Genomic DNA, 4802 nt, shown 5'->3' with positions numbered 1-4802 from the left:
ACCAATTAACGCTCCTCCAGACCGTAGCCCCTCCAGTGAACCAAATACTGTATGCAGCCCCTGGACATATGAGAGTCAATAATGCTGCTGACCTCATACTCCTCATGGTTGTCAACAAAGATAGGACGGGGACGAGGCAACACAGTGGTAAACCGATTACAAACCAATGGTTTCAAGAGGGAGACATGAAAAACATTGGAGATGCGCATTGCAGGAGGAAGGTCAAGAGCGTAGGCCACAGGATTGACCCGTCTGAGTATTCGAAAAGGACCAACATAATGGGGAGCCAGTTTATTGGAAGGCACACAAAGATTCAAGTTGCAGGAGGACAGCCAAACTCTCACCAACCTGGTAGGAAGGCACAGGCAGATGCCTACAATCAGCCTGGAACTTTTGGCGCTGCATAGAACGATGAAGGTAATCCTGAATCTGCACCCACGTGGACCGGAGTTGCCGGAGATGCTCCTCCAAAGCCGGAATACCCTGAGACATGAATGAATCGGGCAACAAGGATGGTTGACACCCATAATTCGCCATGAACAGGGATAACTTGGAGGAAGCATTAATAGCACTATTACGAGCAAACCCTGCCCAAGGTAACAGTTCAGACCAATTATTGTGGTGATCTGAGACATAGCAACGGAGGAACTGTTACAGAGCTTGATTAGACCGTTCCGCAGCCCCACTGGATTGAGGGTGATATGCCGAGTAGAAGGAAAGCTGGATCCCCATTTGAGCACAAAAGGAACACCAAAATCTGGAGACAAACTGGCTACCCCGGTCCGACACTATCTCCTTGGGTAACCCATGTAAATGGAATACCTCCCGGGCAAAAACTTGGAGCATACTCCTGAGCGGTAGGCAACTTCTTCAAGGAAATGAAGGGAATGCAATGTGACATTTTAGAAAAACGGTCAACCCCCATAAGGATAACAGTATTGCCATTGGAAACAGGGAGCTCAACAATGAAGTCCATGGAAAGATGTGTCCAAGGACACTCACCATTAGCAATAGTTTGAAGAAGACCCACAGGAAGACGTCGAGGAGTCTTATTCTGTGCACAAACTGAGCAGGAGGCAACATACGCAGCATCATCAGAATGAAGACCTGGCCTCCAGAATTGTAGAGTGACAAACCAAATCATTTGGCTCTTGCCTGGGTGACCTGCGGCTTTAGGATAGTGGTAAGTGTGCAAAAGTTTAGTTAGAAGATTCTTAGGAACAAAACACTTACCACTAGGTTTCTCAGGAGATGCATTGGTTTGTGCAGCCATGATCTCCCCCAAGGGAGAAGTCAAATTAGTACGTATGGTAGCCAAAATATGGTAAGGAGGTATAACTGGAGTAGGTACAGACTCCTCCTTGGACAGAGGGGAAAATTGTCGAGAGAGGGCATCATCCCTAACATTCTTACTACCAGGCAGGTAAGAGACCACATAATTAAACCAAGACAAAAATATCGCCCATCTGGCCTGTCGGGACGACAAACGTTTTGCTTCGGATAGATATGTTAAATTCTTGTGGTCAGTAAGAATGAGCACTGGCATGCTAGTACCCTCAAGAAGATGCCTCCATTCCTTGAGTGCCAAAATTATGGCCAGTAATTCCCTGTCGTCAATTTCATAATTGCACTCCGCTGGAGACAATTTCTTAGAGAAGAAACCACATGGATGCAAGGAACCGTCAGGTGTAGGACATTGAGACAAGAGGGCACCTACTCTAGTCTCAGATGCATCGACCTCAAGAACGAAAGGCAAGAAAGGGTTAGGATGAGCCAGAACTGGAGCGGCAGCAAAGGCAGTCTTAAGACTATCAAAGGCCTTAATGGCAGTAGGTGACCAATGGAGTGGATCATTTTCTTTACGGGTCATGTATGTGATAGGTTTGACCAAGGAAGAAAAGTTTTAATAAACTTTCTATAGTAATTGGCGAACCCCAAAAAACGTTGAAAAGACCGAAGACCAACTGGGCGATAACTTGTCAGGATCCATGGAGAACCCTGCAACGGAGATAACATAACTTAGGAAGGTTACTTGAGTCTGATGGAACTCACATTTCTCGAGTTTTCAAAACAGGCCGTTTTCACGTAGTCTTTGAAGAACCCGTGTAACATCAGAATGATGAGCCTCAAGTGTGGGTGAGTGTATGAGGATGTCATCCAATACACCACAACACACTGTTGCAACATATCTTGTAGGACATCATTAATAAATTCCTGGAAAACAGCAGGAGCATTACATAGGCCAAAGGGCATTACAAGATACTCATAATGCCCGCTCCTGGTGTTAAATGCTGTTTTCCATTCGTGGCCATCCTTGATCCTAACGAGATTGTACGCTCCTCTCAAATCAAGTTTAGTAAAGACTGTAGATCCCTTGAGGCGGTCAAAGAGTTCCATAATGAGTGGAATAGGGTAAGAATTCTTAATGGTAAGATGATTAAGACCCTTATAATCGATGCATGGTCAGCCAGCCCCTGAAGGAGAGCAGGATTTGCGGATGATCCCCCGCGACAGAGCATCGGCAACATACTCCTCCATAGCAAAATTCTCCGCAACAGACAGTGGGTAAAACCGGGCCAGAGGAGGAATGGCTATGGGTTGCAGGTCTATGGCACAATCGTAAGACCGGTAAGGAGGCAACGTACTGGCACACACCTTGTCAAAAATGTCTAGGAACTCTCGGTACTCCTCTGGCAATTGAGATACCGAAGAAGTGCACAAGACTTTAACTGGTTTCCAAAGACAAGTGGAAATACATTGCGGAGACCACAACAAAATTTCGGACCTACGCCATTTGAGACTATGATTGTGCTTTTGGAGCCAGGGATAACCCAGAACAACCGGAAAATGCAGAGAGTTTATCACCTGGAACTGGAGGGTTTCAAAATGGAGAGCCCCAACAGCCAAGGATATTGGAGCAGTTTTTTAAGTAACTACTGCGAACTGAAAGGGCCTGCCATCAATGGCCTCAATAGCAAGCGGAATGGACTGAGGCAAAGCAGGAATGGAGTGCTTTGATACAAAAACACTGACAATGAAATAGCCAGCAGTACCGGAGTAAACAAGAGCCTGAGTGACTATCGAGGAGTCCACCCAGGAAAGGACAACCGTGACCAAAAGTTTCTCCTTAAGCGGTTCCGGGGACGAGGATAAACCACCCAAGGTCTGCCCCAGACAGGACCAAAGGTGTGAGCGTTTCCCGGCCATGTAGGACAAGACTTCAAAAGGTGGCCCTGTAACCCACAATAGAGGCAGAGCCCCTCCCTCCTCCTAAAGGCCCTCTCCGCCGTGGTGAGACACGTGAATCCCAACTGCATCAGCTCAGCAGGACCTGGTGACTCGGAACCAGGAGGCATGGGAGGAGAGGGAGGCATGGGTGGGAAAGAACACGTAGGAGACAACGGAACAGGAGGCTTCCACAAGCGCTCCTTGAAAGAGGGCCTCTCTCTGAGTCTGATGTTAGTTAGGATCAAAAAAGACACCAATGCCTCGAGATCCTCTGGTAAATCTCTGGCAGCAACTTCGTCTTTAATCGCATCAGAGAGCCCATGAAAGAAGGCGGCAACAAGGGCTTCATTGTTCCAACCTACCTCTGCGGAAAACGAACGGAACTCAATAGCATACTGAGCAACAGATCTTGTACCTTGCTGAATGGACATGAGTCGTTTAGCAGCAGAGGAGGAGGGAGCCGGAACATCAAATACCCTTCGAAAGGAGGCCACAAATTCAGGGTAATTTGAAATCACAGGTTTATTATTCTCCCACAAGGGATTAGCCCAGGCAAGAGCTGTGTCAGAGAGTAACGAGATGAGAAATCCCACCTTAGCTCTGTCAGAGGGAAACGCCTGAGGTAACATATCAAAGTAAATGCCCACCTGGTTCAAAAATCCTCTGCACTGAATAGGATCGCCTCCATATCGCTGAGGTAGAGATGCAGAACCGGACATGCTCCTGGTAGGCATAGGTGCAGCAGCGGAAAGAGGAGCAGCCATAACTTGCGGGACACTTTGGTCCAAATGTGCAGTGCGAGTCAGCAGGGTTTGCAGGGCTAGTGCAAATTGATCCAAGCAGTGATCCTGTACATCCATCCTGGAAATGATTGCAGGTAAAGGCAAAGCATACTGAACAGAGGCCCTTTAAATAATAAGTGATGGCATCACAATTCTGAGACTGCATCCTGTCTCACATGGATGACACACACCAGTCTGGCCATAAAAGGAAGTGCAGGAAATGAGCAGCATTTCCCACAATGCACCATAGTCAGGAAGAGAGGTGAGTAAAATGGCTGCCAAACAAACAGGGAAAAAACCCTGACAGTACCCTCTCCTCAACGACCCCTCCCCCGCTGGAGAACAAAAGGCTTATTGGGAAAAAGGCACGGAGGAGGGCGGGAGCATGAACATCAGAGGAGGGAACCCAAGAATGCTCCTCTGGACCGTAGCCCCTCCAGTGAACCAAATACTGTACACGGCCCCTGGACATACGAGAGTCAATAATGCTGCTGACATCATACTCCTCATGATTGTCAACAAAGATAGGATGGGGACGAGGCAAAACAGTGGTAAACCGATTACAAACCAATGGTTTCAAGAGGGATAGGTTTGACCAAGAAAGAAAAGTTTTTGTTAAACATTCTATAGTGATTGGCGAACCCCAAAAAACGTTGAAAAGACCGAAGACCAACTGGGCGAGGCCACTGCAGAACTGCAGATAACTTGTCAGGTTCCATGGAAAACCCTGCAACGGAGATAACATAACCTAGGAAGGTTACTTGAGTCGGATGAAACTCACATTTCTCGAGT

This window comes from Bombina bombina, chromosome 7 (genome assembly GCF_027579735.1).
Source record: "Bombina bombina isolate aBomBom1 chromosome 7, aBomBom1.pri, whole genome shotgun sequence".
In the NCBI taxonomy this organism is placed as follows: domain Eukaryota; kingdom Metazoa; phylum Chordata; class Amphibia; order Anura; family Bombinatoridae; genus Bombina; species Bombina bombina.
This window is presented reverse-complemented; position numbering follows the sequence as displayed.